The sequence below is a fragment of the Balaenoptera physalus genome, assembly GCF_965194825.1.
Source record: "Balaenoptera physalus genome assembly, chromosome: 5".
Taxonomy (NCBI): Eukaryota; Metazoa; Chordata; class Mammalia; order Artiodactyla; family Balaenopteridae; genus Balaenoptera; species Balaenoptera physalus.
In genome coordinates, this window is record NC_138884.1 from 16,154,012 (window position 1) to 16,181,148 (window position 27,137).

At 32.8% G+C, this 27,137-nt stretch overlaps 1 long non-coding RNA gene and 1 pseudogene across 2 annotated transcripts in view; one reads left to right on the top strand and one right to left on the bottom strand.

The window, feature by feature from the left end:
- LOC309661449 (transmembrane protein 135 pseudogene) overlaps positions 1 to 27,000 on the top strand; it is a 46,601-nt pseudogene extending 19,601 nt beyond the window's left edge. The window contains exon 2 of the transcript in view: positions 6,709 to 27,000. The product of the transcript in view is annotated as a transmembrane protein 135 pseudogene (transcript). The remainder of the gene's footprint in view (positions 1 to 6,708) is intronic.
- Positions 1 to 27,137, bottom strand: part of LOC309660829 — a 1,143,314-nt gene that overhangs the window by 870,845 nt on the left and 245,332 nt on the right. The window lies entirely within an intron of this gene.

Sequence of the window (27,137 nt, forward strand, 5' to 3'; positions counted from 1 at the left end):
CTTTGGTCTCTGTTTTTTCTTTTTTCTTTTGCCCTACCCAGGTACGTGGGGAGTTTCTTGCCTTTTGGGAAGTCTGAGGTCTTCTGCCAGCGTTCAGTAGGTGTTCTGTAGGAGTTGTTCCACATGTAGATGTATTTCTGATGTATTTGTGGGGAGGAAGGTGGTCACCACATCTTAATCCTCCGCCATCTTGAAGGTCTCTCCGTTGGTGTTGAATTTTGTCGAAACCTTTTTCTACATCTATTGAGATGATCATATGGTTTTTCTCCTTCAGTTTGTTAATATGTCGTATCACATTGGTTAATTTGCATATATTGAAGAATCCTTGCATCCCTGGGATAAATCCCAACTGATCATGGCGTATGATCTTTTTAATGTGTTGTTGGATTCAGTTTGCTAGTGTTTTGTTGAGGATTTTTGTGTCTATCTTCATCAGTGATATTGGCCTATAATTTACTTTTTTGTGATATCTTTGTCAGGTTTGGGCATCAGTTTGATGGTGGCCATGTAGAATGAGTTTGGGAGTGTTCCTCCCTTTGTAATTTTTTGGAAGAGTTTGAGAAGGATAGGTGTTAGCTCTTCTCTAAATGTTTGATAGAATTCGCTTGTGAAGCCATCTGGTCCTGGGCTTTTGTTTGTTGGAAGATTTTTAATCACAGTCTCAATTTCATTTCTTGTGATTGATCTGTTCATTTTTTCTATTTCTCCTGGTTCAGTCTTGGAAGGTTGTACTTTTCTACAAATTTGTCCATGTGTTCCAGGTTGTCCATTTTATTGGCATATAGTTGCTTGTAGTAATCTCTCATGATCCTTTGTATCTCTGCAGTGTCAGTTGTTACTTCTCCTTTTTCATTTCTAATTCTATTGATTTGAGTCCTCTCCCTTTTTTTCTTGATGAGTCTGTCTAAAGTTTTATCAATTTTGTTTATCTTCTCAAAGAGCAAGCTTTTAGTTTTATTGATCTGTGCTATTGTTTTTTTCATTTCTATTTCATTTATTTCTGCTTTGATCTTTATGATTTCTTTCATTCTACTACCTTTGGGTTTTGTTTGTTCTTTCTCTAGTTGCTTTAGGTGTAAGGTTAGGTTGTTTATTTGAGATTTTTCTTGTTTCTTGAGTTAGGATTTTATTGCTATAAACTTCCCTCTTAGAACTGCTTTTGCTGCATCCCATAGGTTTTGGCTTGTTGTGTTTTCATTGTCAGTTGTTTCTAGGTATTTTTTAATTTCCTCTTTGATTTCTTCAGTGATCCCTTGGTTATTTAGTAGCATATCATTTGGCCTCCATGTGTTTGTATTTTTTACAGTTGTTTTCCTGTAATTGATTTCTTTTTTATTTACTTTTAAAGGATGAGTGATATACATATTTTTAAGATTTTTTTAAAATGTGGACAATTTTTAAAGTCTTTATCGAATTTGTTACAATACTGCTTCTGTTTTATGTTTTTTTTTTTTTTTTTTCACTCCGTGGCAGGCATCTTATCTCCCTGACCAGGGATCAAACCTACACCCCCTGCATTGGAAGGTGAACTCTTAACCACTGACCTTCCAGGGATGTCCCCTGTAATTCATGTCTAACCTCATAGCATTGTGGTCAGAAAGGATGTTTGATATGATTTAAATTTTCTTAAATGTATTGAGGCTTGATTTGTGACCCAAGATGTGATCTATCCTGGAGAATGTTACGTGTGCACTTGAGAAGAATGTGTACTCTGCTACTTATGGATGGAATGTCCTATAAATATCAATTAAGTCTATCTGGTCTAATGTATCATTTAAGGCTAGTGTTTCCTTATTAATTTTCTGTCTGGATGACCTATCCATTGGTGTAAGTGGAGTGTTAAAGTCCCCCACTATTATTGTGTTACTATAGATTTCCCCTTTTATGGCTGTTAACATTTGCCTTATGTATTGAGGTGCTCCTATTTTGGGTGCATAAATATTTAAAACTGTTATATCTTCTTGGAATGATCCCTTGATCATTACATAGTGTCCTTCCTTATCTCTTGTGACAGTCTTTATTTTAAAGTCTATTTTTTCTGATATGAGTATTGCTACTCCAGCTTTCTTTTGATTTCCATTTACATGGAATATATTTTTCCATCCCCTCACTTTCAGTCTGTATGTGTCCATGGGTCTGAAGTGGGTCTCTTGTAGACAACATATATAAGGGGCTTGCTTTTTTATCCATTCATCTAGTCTGTGTCTTTTGGTGGGAGCATTTAATCCATTTACATTTAAGGTAATTATTGATATGTATGTTCCTATTACCATTTTCTTAATTTTAGGGTGTTTGTTTTTATATCAAGAAAATTCTCTTGATTTTCATCCTGTGATTGGCCAGTTATGATTTCCATGGCCTTCTAGGGTCTTGAACTAATATTTCTAAGGTGTCTTGGAAGATGCGTAGTATTTGAACCAGGGTACCTCACTTAATTGTATAAAGAAATGAGGAACGTGAAGTGTTTCCTAATGGCCACATGGTTTAAAAAAGTGCAGTGGTCATGACTATATCTAATCATTGCTTTCCTTAATTTAACTACAAATGAACCAAAGTTAATTGTAATCAATGTTATGTGGGAACTAAATATAGCAAACTTGCTCATTATCCTCAGCACAGAACACATGGTACATGCTCCATAAATAAAGAGTAAATAAAGAAGACATATAGTTTTACTAAAAAAGGGAGGAAAACTGAATATGTGGTTAGAAAATGAGAAAATGAAAAATGACTCAAGTGAAACTGCCTTTCTCCATCTGGCTTTTCCCAAAGAGTTCTGAAGAGGAACTGAGAATAGATTTTTTTTTTCTTCCTTTACTGGTAAAGATGCATTTTTCAAAGATCAAAGAGAGAATCAAAGAAGTGCCTAAGACTATTTTATTTTAACCATCATTAGTATGTAATAGTACCAGAGTCACCTTGGCAGGCCATATGCTAGAAAATCATATATGGAAAGTCATATTCTCTTTTAAGACAAAGATTTTTGAATATTCCCTCCGTTTCAATAGTTATCATTGGTACTAGATGTTATCAATTTAAATTAAGCTTTCTTCCATTCTGATTTGAATAAATGATTGAACAAACATGCAAACAAGAATAGACAAATTCTCAATGCAGAAAAATTCTGAATAATTTCTATAGATACTCTACCCTCAAGTAGGTGGAGCATAACTCCCAATTCCTTAAATGTAGGCTATGCATAGTGACTTCCTCTCAAAGAGTACAGAATTAAAATAGGGAAGCATAGTAACTTTACAGTGGAGAAACCTGACAAATACTACCTAAGTCAGGTGATTAAGGTCAACATTAACAATGATTGATCATGTGGATAGTATTTACCCTTCATAAAATGTGATGGAAATGCCACTTTAACTCTGTGGTCTTCTTCCCAAAACTTGTAACACTAGTCTGATCATGAGGAAAACATTAAGTTCCTGTTGAGGAACATTATGCAAAATGCCTGGTTAGTACTACTCAAACCTATCAAGGTCCTCCAAAACAAGGAATGTTTGAGAACAGCCAAGAGGTGAATACAGAGACAGGATGACTAGTAACATAGTATCCTGGATGGGATCCTGGAACAGAAAAATGACATTAGATAAAAAATAAGGGAATAGTAATAAAGTATGAACATGAATTAATAATAATGTTTCAATACCGATTCACTAATTGTGACCATACTAGTGTAAGATACCAAGATACATACTAATAGATCAGTATTGATTCATTAATTGTGTACCATATTAATGGAAGATGTTAGAATGGGGGAAATTGGGTGTGAGTTATGTAGGAACTCTCTATACTATCTTCAGATTTTTCTATAAATCACTATTCTAAACTATGAAGTATATAAATATAACCAAAATATTTCAGAATAATTAATAAAATAGATTTCTACATTTAAGAAATCAACTATTTTATAGACCTTTAAATCCAAAATTTTATTTAAGTGTTTATTCATTAATCTAGTATTGAATTAGTTTGCTCCCAAATATTTATTTATGATGTTGTATATTACACTCTTTTGGGTGTTAAGGTAGAGGAAACATCATCACGTTCATAAGGCCTGTTTAAAGGGTGAGGAAGAAAATACCTGCTAAATAGAATTTTAGGATATTAAATAGTTTTTTATATTAAAGTGTTAATTAAAGCTTTATATGTCAATAAATTAACACTTACTAATGCCCAACTTGCTTGCTTATAGTCCGTCTATTTTTGGAAGGAATATAAGTTAATTTTGCATATAATGGTAAGTAAATATGACCTTTGGTATAGGTGGTTGATTTAAACTAATATGACTTTAAATAAACAAAAATATTAAACATTCAAAATATTTAAACATATTTATTATACAAAGTAACATGTTACTTTTCAGTCTATGTATCAATAGTGTGTGAAGTGCTTTCCATTATTAAATGCAAGTTTATTTATCTTAAATACTCTGGCCAGTTAATTCCATCATATAGTATCTATGCTGCCACATTGATAAATACCTCAAGGTGTACAATCACAGCTCCTGTGTGTTCAGATGATGAATTTGCTAAATGGGATATTTCATTTTCATAGGAATTTTATATTGATAATATGTAGTATGAAACTTTTAAAACTAAATTATCAGATTTTGAAAATACTCTCAGTGAAAATGGAAATGAAACTAACTTATGTTCAAAAAAGTGCTGAATAAATTAGAGTCTAAAAAAGTGAGTAGCACGACTACAGACAGGCAATTTATCAGTGATCAGATCATGAACACAGAAGAGCATTAAACATTGGAACATTAGAAAAAATTGAAAAAAATAATTATAGGTAATTTATCAAATATTCTGTGGAAGTATTTATCATTTCTATGTGAAAGGTAAAATTCAAATTCCAGATTTTGGGTCAAAATAGATTATTTCTTTTCGTACACCTCTCTTGATAAAGAACAGAATCTGAATTGCAGCATCTTATTTAGTCATGATCTGAGATGAGAGCAGAGTAGCCTGACATTTACAATACTTTAGTGGCAATTATAGCACAGTTAATATATCAATTTAATTAAATTCCTATAGTGATTCATGACATAAAATATCAAAATAAGTTAACTTGCACAGAAACGGACAAAAGATCAATGCAGTGGGCAGTGGTATAATGAATTAAATTAAAGTATGACTGCCATCTACTTAAAGGATTGTGTGCATAAGTAGATTTTTTTGTAAAGCAATCTCTTAGAAAGATATCCTTTAGGGAAGTTAGAAAAGATAGATCCCAGAAGGTTCCAAAGATTCCTAAAGTCAGCCTTAAAACAGTATCTAAATTATTTTGTATCTTACTTTTAAGGGGGAGTCCAAGAACTATGCTTGCATTAAATAAATGCAAATGGAATTCTTTCTTACACCTTAGTAAGTAAAATATGAATTTTGCAAATGTGATTTGTCACTAATTTTACAGTGTTTTTAGATAAACTAAGTATCACTGAAATCCTTATGACAATATAAAAGCTATATGTAAAATCAAGAACCCATGTGTCAGAGAGAAAATGTGAAAATGTGAAACTGGTGGGTGAGTTGATCAGGTTCTCTAATCTTCTTCCAGTAGTGAGATCTAAGTAAAATCTGAGAGCTGAGTATGATCATGAAGTTCTATAGCAATTGAAAAGAAGGCTGATGGCCTTCCTACTAACAAAGGCAGTAGGATCTTCAGTAATTAAAAAAAAAAAAAAAAAGAAAGAAAGAAAGGAAATGTCATTCATTTAGTATTCCAAGCTGATAAAGTGGTTCTTACTGGTTACAATAAATGTGCTAGAGAATAATAATTGGTTCTTTTCTGTACCACTGCTTTATAAATAATCTTGTGATCTTGTAATTTTTACCTCGTGGCTCTGAACATCTTCATCTGAAAAGAAGAATGAGTTGAAGTAGATGTTTACTAAGATATCTTCTAATTCAAACATTTTACAGTTCTATGGTGGAGACATGATACCTAGTTAACTTCCTGTGCTAGTAATCTTAGTTTATTTACTGCTGGAGTAATTATTAACTTATAATTTAAAAAGTATTTTGCTTCATTGAATCAAGCAAAATAAGGTATTGTGTATGTGTATGCAAATAAGAGTGTGAATTAGTTCTGAAATATTCCCACCAGTTAAATAATATCAGTTGCTTTGTATGGACATGTGCTCTAGAAATAGGATTACCAAATATTCCAAGAAAATTTGAGTTGCCACCCTCGCCTTCAGTAGTAATCTACTATCTTGAAAAACTCCATTGGCAATGCTAATGGAAAATCACTTACACTAGGAAAAGAGAACAAATAAACAGATAAAATAGAGTCCTATTCCTCTAACAGTACTGCTGAGTCATTCTCAGTTAAAATTAGGTTCAATTATGAGTAACAGGAAATCTCAAATTATAGCTGCTTACTCAAGATAGAAATTTGTAGATAGAAATTTGTTTCACTCTCACAAAAATATTGGCAGACTATGATGAATATGGTGACTCTGGTCTCCTTAGGGACCCAAGCTCCTTCTGTGCTCTACCATCTTTAACATGTGGCTTCTACCTTGCTGTGCAAGATATCTGTTCCAGTTCTAGATATTGCATCCACATTCCAGTCTTCACAGAAGTTTTGTTACCATTTTCCTTACATTTCACTGGTCACACCTAACTGCAAAAAAAGCTAGAAAATATTATAGTTTTGGCAACCCATTTGCCCAGCTTAAGTTCATAGGGTCTATTACGAGAAGAAAGTGAGAACAGATATTGGGGGACTACTGGTAGCCTCTACCACTAGTCTACCCTTTAGCAAAACGTTTCTGCATGGGTGCAAAGATGGTTTGAAAGGATTTACATTCTCTGCACTTAGGTTCATTGTTGGGAAGGAAGAAATTCCCACACATTCTTATTCACCAGAGGCGGCATATGCAAAAGTGGAACAAAAGACTGAGAAACATGAGGAAAAACCAAGAGGAACGAATATAATTGCTCTAGTCAGGAAGCTTGTGGATTCAGTATGTAAGCATGGACCAAGGCATTGATGTTGCAAACACTATGAGGATAATTGCATCTCTTATTGCATTAAAGTTTTCATCAGAATGTTTAGCATGGGATACTTGATCCAGTGCTGCCTCTGGATTCCCTCTGCATTTAGGCATCTGTTTACACAGCCATTCCGGCTACTTTCTCTCTTCTACAATAAAGAAAACTTCCAGCTCAGAGCTTTTTTGGGCTCTTTTGTTAGTATATACAAGGGTACTAGTTGCTTCCTGCGCTGGGTCAGAAATCTGGATGATGAACTGCATGCCATTATAGCTGGGTTTTTGGTGGGAATATCAATGATGTTTTATAAAAGCACAATTTCCATGTATTTAGCTTCCAGATTGGTAGAGACAATGTATTTCAAAGGCATTGAAGCAGGAAAGGTTCCCTATTTTCCCCATGCAGACACTATCATCTATTCCATCTCTACAGAAATTTGCTTCCAGGCAGCTGTCATGGAAGTTCAGACCTTGAGACCATCTTACTGGAAGTTCCTTTTAAGGCTCACCAAGGGCAGATTTGCTGTCATGAACCAAAAAGTTCTTGATGTTTTTGGTACTGGTGCATCTAAACACTTTCAGGACTTCATCACTAGGTTGGATCCAAGATATACAACTGTAACACCAGAATTGCCCATCGAGTTTCCTTGAAGATGACTGTAACTTGTTAATGTTTCATTATTTTTTCCTAGAGAGTTAATTATGTTGAACATAAAGAAGGGGGCCTGAGCTTGAACGTCAGTGCTGTTTCAATGAGAGATGCTCTTTTTGGTGTTTGTTTTTCTTACCAATAGAAATACAGAAGCTTTTTAGGAAAGTGTTGCTTAATAATTAAGCTCGCTCTATAGCCAGAATCTCATTCTGGATCACGGTAATGGTTGACATTATGATATATTATAGATTAAATTATGTCCACAAGCAATCTTAAATAATTTATGTAGAAATGTAGTAACAAATAAGAGTATACTCAAAATTACTCTAAAAGATATTTTACTTCATTCCAATATAATTCTTGGTTAAAACTAAGAATATTTCTACATTTTAGGATACAAAGGATCATGGGTACATGGATTTGGTCTGTATTTTATTTTTTTTAACCTCTGAATTGGTAACTATACTAGTGAAATGTTATGGGTATGGAGTAACTCTTCACAGACAATGCTGCTTTATTTAGTATAGAGCAAATTAATTGGAGAAACTGGCTATTCTTACTTCAGGGATGCAAAGACAGGTCATACTGTTTGGATAAATGCTGTAGTATCCATGCTCTTTTTCCACTGATACCTTCATCTCTCTCCATGATCAGCTGGGTTCTTTGGCAGCCCAGTGAACCTATGTATTAGTGGCAGGTTAGGAACAAATGGAAATTGACATATCTGTTAAAGTTGAAATGTATGTTTTAATCTTTTACAGAAGCATTACACTTGAATATTTAAATGAAGTTACTTTTAAACCTCCTGTAGGTTTATTATGTTTGTTTTCATTTATAAGGACTGAATTCTTCCTAGCTAAGTTTGTATGCTGTTGTTGATTTAGAAGGGATCAAATTCTATGGAACAAAAGTAGTTTGGGCAAGTTAGGCAGTTTGTTCCTCAGCTGTTTCACCTATAGGGATGTTTGACAACTAAAAACATTCTAAAAATCCAGTGGTTGTTTAAAAGTCCATTTCATGACTAATTGGATGCAGGTTCTCTAGTTTCTTTTCCAAAAATCATTGTCATCACTTTTACTCCTGTTAGAGCAAAGAAGTGACAAAATGTAGTCACTGCTGATTATGAGTTAGTTCAGGACAGCTTTGATTGAAATATGATCACTCTTTAGAGCTTTTCAGGGACAAGTTATTCTTTTCTAAGTTAATGCAAGGCTTAAGTTGTTGTGATATGTTACATTACAATTAATGCAACATATAAGGATAATGGTATTTTTTCTAATATAATTTTGTTGCTGAAAAGTTTTAGGCCGCTGAAAATTAATTATGCAGTAGAACTTGTGTAGCAATAAGAATTATAACCCAGACTTTTAAAATGCTTAATCCTCTGTATTCAATTTCACCAAGCCTTGTATACTTCAGTTTACATGTAATTCTAACCTTGGTTGTTATGGCAGATTGAAACCAAACAAAAAAAACAGAGTATCAAAGAGAGCCAGTTTAATTAGGCCAAAATTTTGCATTGTGATTACCTTTTTAAGATTGACTTGTCTATTAGGCAATACAGTTAAAGGATCCTTTTGGCTTCAGACTTCCAAATTGATTAATAAATTCAGTTTTAAGTTTTTATTCACTGGAATCAAAATGATTAGTACTGTGTTTACTTTTAAAAATGAAGTATTATAGCAGTGAAGAAAGCACTGCTACTTGCATCTCATTTTCTCTATTCAGAAATTATGTTTATGATATTTTTCCTGTCAGTTAAACAGAAAACTTTTTAATCCATAAGTTATTGTTTTCATTCAGATTAAAAGACTATGAAATTAGAAGACAAATTCTACTGAGATATGATGAGATTGTTTAGTGAAATTTTACTGGTCAAAAGGTACATTCTTATGATTTATTTTTTTTAAACAGAAGCTATAGTCATCTTTTATTTTACAGAAGATATGAAATGAAATAACCATCACGAAGCAGTCATATAATGAATGTATAGCTGGAATGAACAGTTAACTAGTTTGCAGTGGTGAATAGAGAAGGATAATTTGATTTCATTGGTACAGACTGCAAAGTATTGAGCGAACACAAAGAAACTGTTTGTATTCCTGAAGACAATCAAAATGAATGTGTTTCTACCTCTAACTAACCAGGTATGGATTGGCAACTTGCATCATAAATAAAGTCAAATAGATGTGTCCATTCCAAAAAAAAAAAAGTGTACCTGCATGTGGAATGCACTGACCTCACATTCTAAGTTATCTTCTGAATATAGTTAACCATGGACCAAAAGACAAAACATCTTCTCCCAGCACCAATATAGAACTGTGGAGTAGGATCAGGATAACCTCAATAAAAACTTCCATTGAGAAAAGGAAAGCATGTGAACTATCTGGCAATTACTAGTTCATTAGTAATTTTATGCACTTATTCAAGGTGATTTTCTATTAGTAGATTTTCAGAGTCAGTGGTTCTCAATTATTATACTGAGGAGAGCAAAGAGCTTTCTAAAATGTAGGATATGTCTATCAATATTTGCTGCTTTAGAAATGAAAACTGACAGATTTTCAAAATACTTAGTGATTTGTTGATTTAAAATAATAACAAACCTGATGTCAACATATTTTTATGAAAAATAACTATATTTTCCAAAACAAAAAATTAGTGACATCATTTAAATATTGTGAGTCTTTTTAATGTCTGACAATATAAGACAGCTGAATTCTGACATCTGCTTCAGCATTCAATGTACTGTAATGTTGGTGAAGTGGATGAAAATTTGGCTTCACCCATATAGAAATTTGGAAAAGGGGAAGATTTTAGTAACTTTTACAGAAAATTGTAGATGTTCCTTTTTGATGCTACACCAAAACTTGACAAGTGGAAGTTTCTTTTCTTTTTAAAAAGATTTTTTTTTTTTTGATGTGGACCATTTTTTTAAAAGTCTTTATTGAATTTGTTACAACACTGCTTCTGTTTTATGTTTTGGTTTTTTGGCCTCAAGGCATGTGGGATCTCAGCTCCCAGACTAGGGATCGAACCCGCACCCCCTGCATTGGAAGGCAAAGTCCCAACCTCTGGACCTCCAGGGAAGTCCCAACAAGTGGAAGTTTCTTAAAGATTAGTTGCAATGTGGAATCTGAAACCAAATTAATTATTCGTACTGTAACATTAAAATTTGTGTTTTACATTTTGAATGACCCTTTTACTCATGCATGGATCATTTTGAAAATATTGGTTCCCTGAGTTATTGTTTTCACAAATGTTGACATTTTGTTATAGAATATGAAAAAACATCACATTTGTTAATATCACCATACAAAAGTCTTTAAGTATGGGGAAGCTGTCAAGTTTTTGGTGATGGATATAATTTTTCAAAATTCTAATTTTTGCTTGAAAGCTCGGATTCTATTATTGGCAACAAATAGCGTCAGTTGTTTTTCTTGAAGTGACAGACTCCCTTTGTTCATTTTAGAAAAAAATATCTCCCCAGTATTCAAGTCTGAATAACCATAGTTTGTCTGTCAGTTATTCTTTCTAGTAAAAATGATGTTGCATGAGATAAGGAGCTGGTTCAACGAATATAAGAGCTTTTCCCTTAATTCAACCATCATACTTCAGTAGGCAACAGACGTGCTTAATGTGTACCTAATTTTTCATCATATAAAATATTTTAACAAACATACTATTAGTAGATTTTTAATAAAATGAATAATTTTTAGTGCTTCATCAGGATATTACGAGTGAAACTGTGTGTGTGTGTGTGTGGATGTGTAACTTTGTGTGCATGATGGAGAAAAATATGACTATTTGCAACATTTGTTGCCACTGCCTTTATTCTGGCTAAAGTGACAGCAGTTTTACCAATCATTGCTTTTAAACTGTCAATGCAAATGTTTACACAGTGAAAAAGGGCAAGTGATGTCTTAGTATTGTGATGAAAACATTTGGCCTCACAGATCCCCTGAAAATATCTTGAGGACCCTTAGGGAACCTCAAACCACACATTGAGAATCACTGTGTGAAGTTAAAGAGAGCGCACATTTAAAATATTTACAGATGCTGCCTGGTTGAACAATTTTCAATTCCACCAAAATTTTTGGTGTGACTGGATTTGACATTCTGACCAATATTTGTATTATTAAAAGTACAAATCTTTGTCTATCTGAAAGATATGAAAAAGCTCGTTGTTACCTTAATTTATTTCCCTTTTGCCATAAGTGAAGGTCAGAATCTTTCCATTTATTTATTGTTCAGTATATTACTGGTGCAGGGATAGGTGGGCAGCTCCATGAGACAGAATAAAGACTTTATAAAGTGACCTAAACTCATTTGGGAATGTAATTTACGATCAAGTTTGGATTTCCTTAATAGGTAATCAGTTGGAAAAGAGGTAGAAACTTTAATAAATGATATTGGGATAACTGTCTGGCTACTTGAAGGAGAGGTTGATCTGTAATTAATTTTCATTTTGTATCAAAAATTCTGAATGAATAAAAGATCAAAATGTTCTTAAAATTCAACTCATAAAGTAAAAGACTGGGTAACTTATTTTGTATTTTATGTTTGAAACATCTGACAAAATATAACACAGGAAAACCAGAAGAATCAAAGAAAATAAATGATATATATGACTATATAGAATTATTTAAATTTTTAAATGGAAAAAGTGCACAGAATAAATCATAAGAAAAATAATAAATGAGAAATAGATATATTTAATACATACTATTAAAAACTAATTCTACTTTTTAATATATTAAGTGCTATTATAAATGTGTAAGAAAAAGAAATAAACAGCCTCTTAGAAAAATAGGAGAGGATATGAATGTAGGATCTTGAGGTAAATCATAAAAACAATTTTATAGCTAATATATAGTCAGATCTTCCAGCTCTCTCATTTGTAGATGAGGAAACTTCAGTCTAGAGAGGCATAATAAAAGTTAAATTTCTTTTCTCTCCATTAAATGCTTTAAAAACTAGAAATTATTTATTCATTTGTTTCTACTATACAACTAAGTTACCCTAATCTAATTTGTTTTAAACTATGTATAAATTTAAATATATGTCATATAAATCACTCTGTAACTACTCCATGAAAATGCAATAGCATAGAATGACCTTTAGCTATTTGCAACTGATATATTTAAAAAAATAGATTAACATTATTCTTTCAAAATTGACACCATCTGTTCTTATTACACAGGACTAGATATCGTGGTTAAGGTCTCAGGCTCTCAAGCCCAACTGCTCCAGCTGGAATTCTTGCTTTGTGCCATACTCAGTAACCTGAACAATTTCCTGAAACTCTGTATGTCTCAGTTCCTGATTTATGTATCATCCTAGTTTCTAAGTTTATTGTAGGATTAACTCATGCTTATAAAGAGCTTATGATAAGGCATGACAGACAGTAAATTATCATTTTCATCATCATTTATAGGTGGGGACACTTTTGATGACCAATAACAGTTTTCTCTGTGTATTGTTGCACTGTGGATTAGAAGCATGTCTTATCTTGCTCTGTTACCACCACAGAAATGATCTGCATATAGAATTGATTTCTATACAAAGTCTGTAACCCAGTTATTTTCATAATGTATTAAGTAACACGATGAATGAATCCCAGGTGTATATTGGCAGTAAGAGGTTGCAGAAAGGGTTTAGGGTCATTGAGCATAATGGAAATTGAATGAATTTATTATTGTAATCTTTTGTATGAGGAAGAACTTACAGAACCTAGTTCCAAAGTTCATATGAGAGTGAAGAGAGAGAGTAAATGACACAAACAGGGGATACAAATCAGCTGATTTCAAATTCAGATTATATCTACATGCCCTCTTGTTTGTCCCGCTTATATTTCTCATTGTGAGGCTACTATCAACTTGACCTTGATGTTCTTTGTTCTTTGAGAACTCTTCTGGAAACACTACAAAGGCTGAAGGGATTTATCATAAGCCTAGATATGCAGTATTCTAATGTAGCCTGGAAACTAAATTGAACTGGAAATCATCTATGCATACTAAGGCCAGTGCCTGCCCATTCTAAGTGGATCACTGGTGGCTTATCACTATCTCTTAGACACCCAATACTGAACGCAGACAGAAAATAATTCTCAGGAGCTAAAAAGGCTTTCATTTTTCAGATTTTCTTCCCTTTGTCCTTTACGGTCCTGAACTCAATCAAATTGTCAGAAGGCTACCTCCCATCACAAGGATGATGGAAATGGGAATTTGGGTCTATTTATTTCTGAAAAGAAAGAGCCGTGGGTATGAAAACCTCACCACTCAGCCCTTTAGCAACATGCAACGCACAAAAGCAATCAGTTTTCTTGCATGATATTCTTCTCTAAAGATCCAAACACCAAACAACAAATGGACTTTCTTCTTAAGTCAAATTGCTGCTCTCATTTTCTGTCTAGTTGCATACTTTCTGAATTTCTAAATGTTCTCCTTGTAAATAATTTAAGGGACAAAATTTGCTGAATTATACTAGTGGACGACCGTGAGGTTTCAGGCTGACAAAGGATTTATGACACTCTATTCATTACTCATTTAGTCTATTTTAAAAAACACATTCAGTATTTTAAAATTATTCCTCTGAGTTTTTACATAACAATTTCTTATTGTTTGGAAAAGGTTGTTTTTTTAAATAGCATTATTAAGATATAATTCATATACTATAAAATTAACCAAGTTAGAGCATGTAGTTCACTGCTTTTCAGTGTATGCACAGAGTTGTGCAACCATCAGTGCAATTTAATTTTAGGACGTTTACTTCATGCCAAAAAGAAATCCCCCACTTGTTAGTGTCACTCCCATTCTCGTCTTCTCTTCCAACCCCCAGTTGTAGACAGCAACTAATTTACTCTCTAGCTATAGATTTGCCAATTTTGGACATTTCATATAAATGTAATCATATAAATATGTGATCTTTGTGGCTAGATTCTTTCAAATAGGATAGTATTTTCAAGGCTCATCCATGTATAGCATGCATTGGCAATCCATTCCTTTTTATTGCTGAATAGTATTCCATTGTGAGGATATACCATGTTATATTTATCCATTCCCAATTGATATTTAAGTTGTTTCCATTTTGACTATTACAAATTATGCAGCTAGGAACATTTATGTACTAGTGTTTATGTAAATATATGATTTTAGTTCTCTTGGGTATATGTCTAGAGCGAGTAGAATTGCGAGGTCCCATTGTAACTCCTTGGTTAACTTTTTGAGGAACTGCCAGACTGTTTTCCAAAGCATTTGGGCCGTTTTACATGCCCATCAGTAGTGTAGGAGGGTTCCATTTCTCCAAATTCTTACCAATACTTATTTCCTGCCTCTGTGATTATGACCATTCTAGTGGGTATGAAATAATATATTATTGTGGGTTTAATTTGAATCTATAACTAATGATGTTAGGGATGTTTTCATGTGCTTTTTGACCACTTTTTCATCTTTTTTGGAGAAATGTTTGTCCAGATATGTTTCTCATTTTTCAATTGGGTTGTCTTTTATTATTAAGTTGTAAGAGTTCTTTATATACTCTTGATACAAGTCCCTTGTCAGATATATGATTTACAAATATTTTCTTCCACTCTGTGAGTTTTCTCACTCTTGATGGTGGCCTTTGAAGCATCAATTTGTTTCTTTTTCTCTTGTCACTTATGCTTTTGTTGTCATATATAAGATGCTTTACCTAACCTAAAATCATGAAGATTTATCCTTATTTTTTTCTAAGAATTCTATAATTTTAGTTCTTACGTTTAGATCTATGATGAGTTTGACTTATTTTTTTTGTGTGGTGTGAGGTAGGAGCCAAATTCATTATTTTGCCATATGGATATCCAGTTGTCCCAGAATTATTTGTCAAAAAAAATATTCTTTGCCAACTGAATTGTCTTGGCAATCTTGTCAACTATCAATTGACTGAAAATGTAAGAGTTCATTGCTGGACTCTCAATTCTATTCCGTTTATCTATATGCCTATCTTCACACCAATACCACACTGTCTTGATTTTGTAGCTTTGTAGGAAGTTTAAAAATTGGGAAGTATAAACCGTCCAACTCTATTCTTTTTTTCCTTTCAGTGTCTGGTTTATTTCACTTAGCATAATACCTTCCAGGTTCATCCATGTTGTTGTAAATGACAGAATTACCTTCTTTTTTTAAGGTTAAATAATATTCCATTGTATGTTTATATACATTTTCTTTTTAAACTATTTTTTTAATTGAAGTATAGTTAATTTGCAATGTTGTGTTAGTTTCAGGTATACAGCAAAGTGATTCTGTTTTATATATATATTTTATATATATCATAATATATATATTTTAGAGTTGGTTTATATTTCCCAATTTTTAAACTTACTACAATTCTACAAAATTAAGAGAGTGTGGTATTGGCATGAAAACAGGCATACAGATAAATGGAATAGAACTGAGAGTCCAGAAATGAACTCTTACATTTTTGGTCAATTGATTGATATACATTGATATATATATTCTTTTTCATACTCTTTTCCATTATAGGTTATTACAAGATATTGAATATAGTTCCCTGTGCTATACAGTAGGTCCTTGTTGTTTATCTACTTTATATATAGTAGTGTGCATATGGTAATCCCAAACTCCTAATTTATCTCTGCCACACACACCCACCACCCCCTGCCACTATCCCCATTGGTAGCCATAAATCTGTTTTCTATGTGAGTCTATTTCTGTTTTGTAAATAAGTTCATTTATATCATTTTTTGATTCCACATATAAGTGATATCATATGATATTTGTCTTTCTCTGACTTACTTCACTTAATATGATAATCTCTAGGTCCATCTATGTTGCTGCAAATGGCATTATTTTATTCTTTTTTATGGCTGAATAATATTACATTTGTATATATACCACATCTTCTTTATCATTCATCTGTTGATGGATACTTAGGTTGCTTCCATGTCTTAGCTATTGTAAATAGTGCTGCTATGAATATTGGGGTGCATGTATCTTTTTGAATTAGAGTTTTCTATGGATATATGCCCAGGAGTGGGATTGCAGGATTATATGGTACCGTTATTTTTAGCTTTTTAAGGAATCTCCATACTGTTCTCCATAGTGGCTGCATCAATTTATATTCCCACCAACAATGTAGAAGTGTTCCTTTTTCTCCATATCCTCTCCAGCATTTATTATTTGCAGACTTTTTAATGATGGCCATTCTAACTGGTGTAGGGTGATACCTTATTGTAGTTTTGACTTGCATTTCTCTAATAGCGATGTTGAGCATCTTTTCATGTGTCTTTTGGCCATTTGTATGTCTTCTTTGGAGAAATGTACATTTAGAAGACCTAAACAGACATTTCTCCAACTCTATTCTTTTAAAATATTGTTTTGGCTATTTTGGGATCCTTACATTGCCATATGGATTTTAGGACAATCTGTCACTTCTGGAAAAAAAAAAATAGCATTCGGAAGTTTTATATGAATTGCTTTGGATCTGTAAATCACTTTGGAGAGTATTGCCATGTAAACTATATTAAGTCTTCTGACACATGAACATGAGATGTCTTTCCATTTAGATCATTCATTTTTAAAAATATTTTGTAGCTGTCAGTGTACATACTTGCACTTCTTTTATTAAATTTGTAAGCTTAAGTTTATTATTTTGATACCTTATGAATGGAATTGTTGTCTTAATTTCAATTTGTGTTGTTTATTGCTACTGCATAGAAATACAATTGACTTTTACGTATTAATCTCATATCCTGCCATATTGCTGCACTCATTTATTTGTTTTATATTTTTTTAGTGGATTCCTTAGGATTTTCTATATACAAGATCATGATATTTGTAAATATAGCTTTTCTTCTTTATTTCAACCTTATACTTTAATTTTTTTTTTTCTTTCCTAATGGCAATGGTTAGACACTTCTGTACAAAGTCAAATAGAAGTGGCAAGAGTGGACATCCTTGTCTTGTTTCTGATATTAGGAAGAAAGCATTCAGCTTCTTCATTAAGAGTGATAGTACATGTAGAATTTCATGCATTCTCTTTATCAAGTTGAGGAAGTTCTCGTGTATTCTCAGTTTGCTGAATGGTTTTATTATGAAAGGGTGTTGGATTTTATCAAAAATTTTAACCACATCTGTTGAGATGAACATTTTTTTGTCTTTTATTCTATAAATATGGTGTTGTATATTGACTGATTTATTCTATAAATATGGTGTTGTATATTGACTGATTTTCAGATGTTAATCCTATTTGCAATGATGGGATAAATCACACTTGATCCTAGTGTTTAATTCTTTTTATATGTTGTTGGTTTTGTTTGCTGGTATTTTGTTGAGTATTTTGCATGTATATTTAAATGAGATACAGTAAGTCCCCTACATACCAATGAGTTCTGTTCCAAGAGTGTGTTCGTAAGTCCAATTTGTTAGTAAGTCTAACAAAGTTAGCCTAAGTTTTACAGATAATGCCAGACACGTGAACTAACTTACGTGATTGGACATGTGAATTCACGTTTGCATCTTTGAAAGTTCTCAACTTGAAAGTTTGTATGTAGGGGACTTACTGTATTGGTCTGTAGTTTTCTTTTCTTGTTATGTCTTTGCCAATGTTTTGTATCAGGGTAATACTGACCTCATAGAATGCATTGAGAAGTGTTCCCTATTCTATTTCTTGGAAGAGTTTATAAAGGATTTGTATTATATCGTTAAATGTTTGGTGGAATTCATCAAGGAAGTCTTCTGGGCCAGAGCATTTCTCTGTGGATTTAAATAATTAATAATCCAATCTCTATTTTTTATATGTCTGTTCAGATTTTATATTTCTTGAGTAAGTTACAATACTTCCTGGGAATTTGTCCATTTCTTCTAAGTTATCTAATTTTTGGCATATAACTATTCTTAGCAATTCCTTATAATTATTTTTATTTCTATAAGGCTGGTAATAATGACCCCTTTTCATTTCTGATTATGGTAATTTCACTCTTCTTTTATTCTTTTTCTGTATAGCTAAAGGATCGTCGATTTTGTTGATATTTTCAAAGAACTAACTTTTAGTTTCATTGATTTTCTTTATTGATTTTCAGTTTTTTATTTCATTCATTTTTTCCCTAATCTTTATTATTTCATCCTCTATGATTGCTTTTGGTTTAGTTTACTCTTATTTTCTGTTTTCTTGAAGAAGAAGTTTAGGATAATAATTGAAGATCTTTTTTCTTTCTTTTATACTTATAGGCATTTACAGCTATAAATTTCCCTTTAAACGTACATTTTAGTATGTTTTATTTTTGTTTATATTCATCTCAAAGTATTTTCTAATTTCTCCTGTGATTTTTTTCTTTGACTCACTGTCTTTTTATAAGAACTGCATTGTTTAAATTTTTACACATTGATGAATTTTCCTAATTTACTTCTATTTTGATTTCTAATTTTATTCCATTTTGATTGGAGAACGTAGTTAGTATAATTTTAGTCTTTTAAATTTATTGAACTTATTTTATGACCTAGCATGTAATTTATTCTGGAGAATGTTTCATATGTGTTTGAGAAGAATGTGTATTATACAATTGTTGGATGAAGTGATCTATAGATATCTTTTATGTTTGGGTAGTATCTAGTGTTGTTCAAGTCATATTTCCTTGTTTATCTTCTGCCTTATTGTTCTATCCATGATTGAAAGTGGGTTATTGAAATCTCCAATTATTATTTGTTTAATTGTTCATTTTCCCCTTCAATTCAAACAGTTTTTGCTTTGTTTTGGGGACTCTTGTCCCAAAACTCTTGTTGTTAGGCGTATATATATTTATAACTGTTACATCTTCCTGGTGGGTTGATATTCTTATCATTATACATGCTATTCTTTATCTCTAATAGCAATTTTTCTTAAAGCCTGTTTATATCTCATATAATAAGACATTTAGTCCAGTTTTAGACTGAAACTGGACATTTAGTCCAGTTTTTTTACTCTATGCATGGTATATCTTGTTAGCCCTTTAGTTTCCCTCTATTTGTGTCTTTGAATCTAAAGAATGTTTCTTATAGAATGCTTTATTTGGATCATGTATTTTTCTGTCCATTTTGCCAATCTCTGCCTTTAGAGTAAAGTATTTAATCAATTTATATTTAATGTAATTATTGATAAAGCAGGATTTTTGCTATTTGTATTCTATATGTCTTATGTCTTCTTTTTTGTCCTTCCATTGGTCAATTAGTGTCTTCTTTATGTTAAGAAGCTATTTCCTAGTAAACCATTTTCATTTCCTTGTTGTTTATTTTGCTATATATATATTTTTTAGTTATTTTCTTAGTGCTTTCCTGAAAGGGATTACAGTTTGCATCTTAATTTAAAACAATCTAGTTTGGATTAACACTAACTTAATTTTAATAATACACAAATCTTTGCTACAATATAATTTTCTTTCCCCCCTTTCTTTGTACTGTTATTGTCATACAAATTATACATTTATACATTACAATTTTAACAACAGAATTTTATAATTATTGCCTTATGTAGTTGTCTTCTTTAAAAAAGAGAAGAAAAGAGTTATGAATAAATATATGTTTATACTGTGCTTTATATTTACCTATTTAGTGCCCTTTACCAGTGTCTTTATTAAATCATGTGGATTTGAGTTACTATTTAGTATCCTTTCATTTCAGCCTGAATAATTCTCTTTAGTTTCTTTTTCTTTTTTTTTTAGTAGAGTAGGTTGTCTAGCAACAAATATATATATATATATATATATATATATATATTCATTCTCCTTTCCCATGTTTTTCTTGGGCTTAGGTACAGCCTTTGAGATCCCCATGAATATGTTGGAACATTTCAAAGTTCCCTGTGGTAATCTGGTTCTTCAGGATTTCTTTGAAAAATTTTCCCTCTTCAGGACTCCTGTTGGCTCCAGCTGAACCTCAGTCTTAGGCAGTCGTGATGCTGCCAGTACATTGCTATTGCTTTGATAAAACCCTGGGGCTCCCCCTTTACCCAGTGAGCTGAGCTCTGAATCAAATCAAATGGTCACAACGTCCTGGGCATAGAAATTTTCCACATAGATGTAACTTCAGACAAAATATTGACTGTGCTTTTGGGGTGGTGCTTTTAACGGAGCTCCAAAAGAGGTCAGACTTCTCCCTTGTTCGCAAAAGCTGGTGGCTTTTGACTACCACAACACTGTTTTGGGGAAAGAAGGGGAATGGGATTAGCGCCAAGTTAAAAATGTCACATACTATGTGGCAGTATAAAGTTTTAGTAGCTTCTCTTGGAGAGTTTATACTTAGTTTGTTCTGCAGCCTTAGTTAATTTCCAGACTCCTGAAATGGTTGATTTTAGTTACAGGAAGTCCCCTACATACGAACAAGTTCAGTTCCAAGAGCGCATTTGTAAGTCCAATTTGTTCGTAAGTCCAGCAAAGTTAGCCTAGGTACCTAACTAACACAATTGCCTATACTGTAGGCATTGCCATTACTGTACTATAATGGTTTGTAATACTTTTCACACAAATAATACGTAAAAAACAAACAAAAAATAAAGAAAACATTTTTAATCTTACAGTACAGTACCTTGAAAAGTACAGTAGTACAACAACTGGGCATACAGGGTCTGGCATCAAGTGAACAGGCAAGAAGAGTTACTGACTGGAGGAGGGAGAGGAGGTGGGAGATGGTAGAGCTGAAGGATCATCAGCAATAGGAGATGGAGGGCAAGCTGTCATTTCACTCACTCCTGAGGTTGATGGCACAGGTTCTGGTTCCTTGCTGGAACCAGATGCACTTTCGCATCTTTGAAAGTTCTCAGCTTGAAGGTTCATATATAGGGGATGTACTGTATTTTTGCCTGTATTTTCATAGTTTCAGTGAGAGAGTGAGTTCATGGAGGTCCTCATTCCATCATTCCCAAAGTCTTTTTGCATTACATATTTTTAGGAAAAAAGGTACACTGTGATCTTGCTTACTTTCTCATTTCTATTAGCTTCTCTTCCATTTGTTCATTACTTATTTTCTTGATATCTGCATTTTCAAATAAAATTTATATTTATCATGTGATTTCCATTTTGAAGTCTATTAGGACTCGTTCCTCCCTCTTCCTGGTAAAATAGGTATTTTTAATGGGGTAAGAGGTAAGTATCATTACATATTTTATGATTTTTATGCTTGACTTTTACATATTTTGTAAGATTTTATTAATTATTTAAGTTGTATTATTTTTGTATTTAATTAATATAGCTTTTCTCAATGTTCTTACCTTTCAAATGCTGCTTGCTTCTATATTTAGCTTTACAAAAAGGAATTGAATTCCATGTAATTATACCCTTGCTTATCTTTGTGATTATGAATTACAGATGGAATAAGAGATACAATTATTTATTTTATAAAGTACATTTATATAAATTTCCTACAATTAGATAGGATTGTTCAATTTTCTTAGAGTAAATTTACTGCAGTAAGTTTACATTATATTGTTTATTTACATTATATCCTTTGCATACAATTAGTGGGTGAATCATGGCCTAAGAACACTTCTAGAAATAATTATGCAGCAATAAAATCCTCAATATGTATTATCATTTACAATTGTAATATGCTAGATGATACAGATGAGATGTAGCAATGAGTAACATAATTGCTCTTTTAATGCGGTGGTAGGTATACCATGGTCATTAATTATCAATTTGACTAATTATTATTGGTAGCAATTAATCTTTGCTCTAATAATTATTGCTGATGAATATACATGTTTCCCCCCTTACCTTTTGCAATGACATGAAGATGATATATGTGATTACTAAAATACAGATTGTCTGAAACAGAGTTAAATAATTTGATATGGTAAATATGTCTCTGACCTCATAGATTCTCATTAAACCATTGGAACTGTGAAAAGGAAAATAATATAATGATTTTTTTCAAAAATTAAGGGTGCCCCGTTTCCCCCCTCAGATTTGTTTCTTTGTATTGCTTATACTTCTGTGCAAAGCGTCTGGCTGCCTTAAATAGGGGAGTTGTTAAGAAATGTGCTTATAAATGAGTGAGTGTAACTTAGCATTGGGAAAACAGTCATGAAATGATGACTCTTAAAAACACCTCATAACAAATATCATAACTCATATTTACAAATCTCTGACCATGAACAACATTTATAAGAAGAAACATGGACCTTGTATTTCCTGTATTCCCAGCATAAGAATAGTGCTTGGCATCCAGTAGATGCTCAATAAGTATTTGTAAAATAAGTAATTGGATAGTGAAGTGAACTAAGAATCTGGTAACAAGGAGAAGCTGGTGTAAATCAGTGGGTATCAGCTAACTTTCACTGAGGATATCATTCAATGTGTCTTCACTGAAATAACTTCTACCCTAACACCATTCAAAGACTCTCAGAGAAATACATTGACATTCACTGAATCAGAAATAAAAGAAACTTGAAGCTGATGATGCTGATTTTAAACAAGATTTGTTGGTTTTTAAAACAAGAGAGGTTTAAAATTGCTGTATAATTTATCAGAAATGATTGTATCATCAGAACAAACGTCAATGGACTACTATTTTAAGAAATCTGAACCAGTACAGCATAGGCAGAAATATTTTGCTATAGCAATTATATGAAGTATTTGCTCTAAAATGTTTTTAAAAAGAGATATTTGTGTGTTATTTTACTCTCATTTATTTTGGAGAGACAATTTAAATATGTTTTATGGTTCAAAATGGGTTTCCAGTATTGCAACTTTTATATATATAATATGGTGACTATGGGAAATAAGGATTTAACTTGAGGAGACTTGATTTATGACTGAATGACTGACTATTGTCCTAGAAATAATTAAATAATATGTTGGTGGTTCCTCTGAGAGAGTACGTGGAATGTGCCTGTGTGTATGTGGGGTGTGTGTGTGTGTGTGTGTATGGTGAACGGTGAGTTCCTATAAACCATACAGGAGAAATACTTAAGCACTCATTTGTCTGCCTGAATAAAACTATGTCTATAACACAGCCCCTTAGCTTTTCTTATGATTGATATTTTCCTAGAAAATGCCACTATTTAAACAATATATGGGATAAAGAGATGGAAAGCAGCATGGTTAAGAGCAGGAGTTCTGAGCTCAGGAGATCCTGGATTGGAGTCTTGCCTCACTACTTACTGTGAGTCTTACTGCAAGTTACTTATTCATTCTTAACCTAGTTTCATTATCTTTAAAACACTGGCTGTGAAAATAAGATTGTGTCATGGGATTATTATGGGGATTTCATGGAGGTAAAGATCTTATTATAGTTATGATGATAGCACCTGCTTCAAAAATTGTTGAGAGGATTATATGTAGGAAAATTACTTACATAGCAAGAGCTAAGTAAATATTATTTTATCATTATTATTATTATCAGTGAGTAATTACAATTTGAATACTACAAAAACATTTTAAAATCACATGTGAAAACGAATATAAGTACTAATACAATTTTTTAGACAATATTTTCAAAACCAACTATATAATATTTATTGAATAATCTGTCTCAAATAATTCATCAGTAAACCTATGGAAGAGCATTTCTTTCTTTTGTGAGATATTCTTTTTAGCCTAGTTGATATTCTCTGCCCTGTGGTGTAAGGAAGTATGTGAGCGGAAAGATGGTTCATAGCCAGTCACCTTACTCCTCCAGGTCATTCTAGAGAGAATTCTAATGTGAATTTCACATTGCATCATTGGTATGAGTGGTTTACTTGGTCTGACTTTTTCTAAATAGATCCATACCAATAAATTATTCGAATTGTGATGTCCTTCAACACTTGATGAAGAATAACTTCCCAGATTGGGGAAAAGTCTATAGTGGTGACAATATTAAAAAATTTTATATTCTAGTCGTGCCCCCTAAGACATGCTCTGCTTTTAGCTATACTGAATACAAGCTCATGGCTTGGGAAGTGTTAAAGATTTATCTATTTATTAACATTTTACTCACAAGGATAAAACTCTTGAAATATTACAGCTCATTTTCAAGAATGTCCTTGGGATGGAAAGCAGATATATTCTTTGTCACATTATATTTTCAGACCATGTAGGTCACTGTCATAAAGCAGTCACCAGAAAAGTTAAATGCAACTGCATTATGCAATAGATTTTTTTCATGTTTTGGATACATATACATTTATATAATACCTGATTGTAAATTTTGATGGTAGGGCTAAAAACTTTATGGAGTGATTGCCAAGCTCTTAAGTAGGTAAACAATTTTTGGAACAGATAGAATTGTATTTTTTGCTGAAATGTGGCAAAATTTTCATGTCTACCTTTATGAAGAAATTAGCCTTTTTTATTATGGTTAAGAATTAAGTGACAACTAGAGTAGAGTTTCTTGCCATCCCGTCCTTTCTGACTGTTTTGCACTCATTTTGCATAGAATAGAATTAGAATTGGGGGATGTCAATGTGTTGAACAGGGAGTATCATCAGTTTTCCAACCTAATTGGCTTCAGAAGTTTTGCTAGCTGTACTCAGCTGCTTTTGTGAGGAATGTATCGGACACTGGTGTGCGTTATAGCATGGGGTTAAGACTGTAGAAATTGCAACTGACCAGAGCTGGGTTTGTGTCCAAGTCCGACTACTCAACCTTGTTCTTTAGGCTTCTTGTCTCTGAAAGGGGTGTGATAAGAGTGTCAGTATTACTGGGTAGTTGTGAGGAAAAAATATACATAATGTTAAACACAAGCCCTAGAACAAATAGGCATTTATAAAATGAAAACTATTATAATCATTTACTCTTGTTATTGTTAATTTTATGTGTCAACTTGACAAGCTAAAGGATGCCCAGATAGATATTAAAATATTATATTTCTGGGTGTGTCTGTTAAGGTGTTCCCAATAGAGATTAGTATTTGAATCAGTAGACTGAGTAAGGAACGTCTCCCCTCACCAGTGTAGGTGGGCATTATCCGATCTATTGAGGGCCTGAATAGAATAAAAAGGCAGAGAGTGGTGAATTTGCTCTCTTTGCTTGAGCTGGGACATCCATCTCCTATTGCCCTTGGACAGCCGCACTTCTGGTTTTCAGGCCTTTGGACTCAGACGGGGACATACACCATCAGCTCCCCTGGTTCTCAGGCCTTTGTACTTGGACTGAATTTGTACAACCAGCTTTCCTGGTTCTCCAGCTAACCAGGAGATGGCAGCTCGTGGGACTTCTTATAAATCTCCTCTTATATATATATAGCTATATATATCCTGTTGGTTCTGTTTCTCTGGAAAATCCTAATATGCCCCTCAAATTATATTTTTCCTTCAATAAATTGTTACAATTTTCTAAGAACTTAATTTATCCATTTCTTTTCCTTTCTTTAATTTATTTTTCAGCCTGAGCCACTTCTTACCTAGAAGGGTAAATTACATAAGCATACTTCCCATGACTAAGTTAATGCTTCTTTTTATTTGTTATGTTTGAGATTCATTGCAGCTTTAGGTGAGTTTCTTTCCTTAGTGTGTAAGGATTCATTCAATCGGTCATTTCACACTGAACACACCCTAGGTACCAGTTATTGCAATAGGAGCTGGGATCAAAAAAATGTGTAAGATAAATAGGAGCACTGCCTTCATAGAATTTCCAGTTTAGTGGTAATGATAAACCTGCAAACAGGCAATTGCCTTGTCGTATGATAAGTGTCCTAACGGGAGGAGTACATGTTGCTATGGGAGCCCATAGTTGGTATTGAAGAAATGATGTTTAAACACAGACCTAAGTATTGAGTCGGAGCTAACCAAGAAAAATGTGAAAGGAGAATTATTCCACACAGAAGAATCTCTAATGAAGAGTGAGTATTATGTGTTCAAGAAACTGAAATAAGTTATTTTTATTTTGGATAAGAAAGCAGAATAGACTTTCAAAGGTAGCAAGAAATGAAGCTAGAAAAGTAAATAAAGGCAAGATCATGAGTAGCTTTTTATAGAATTTTGAATAATGTTTATTTTATTCTATGGGAGAAAGGAAGCTACTGAAGGATATCAAGTAAGGTAAGGAATGATTACTACTTGTTTAAGAAATGTAATTTGGGGACCGGGGGAACCAAGGGAAGGGGGTCAAGACTAAAGGCAAGAGAACAATGTAGAAGATTATGTAGTAATACAGGTAGAAAGGCATGGACATTAGACCAAAGTGATGGCAGAACGGATGGGGAGAAGGAAATGAACTTGTCAGATGACTACAAAGTTTACTGATCAAAATTTCATGAAAAGTTTGGATGGTATCTGTAGTAACAATAACAATATTGGGTTCACTTCTTCAAGGCTGTCAAAATTATGAGAGAAAATCATTCATAGTATTACCTTATTATCACTTTAATGGCTACAGGATGTGCAGTGATATACTGATGTGCAGTGATATACTACTTCATTCCTGATTTTGGTGATTTGTGTCTCCTCTCCTTTTATTTTTGTCTGTGTCATTAGGGTTTCTTTCAATTTCATTGATTTGCAAAGGAAAAAAAAAGCTTTTTC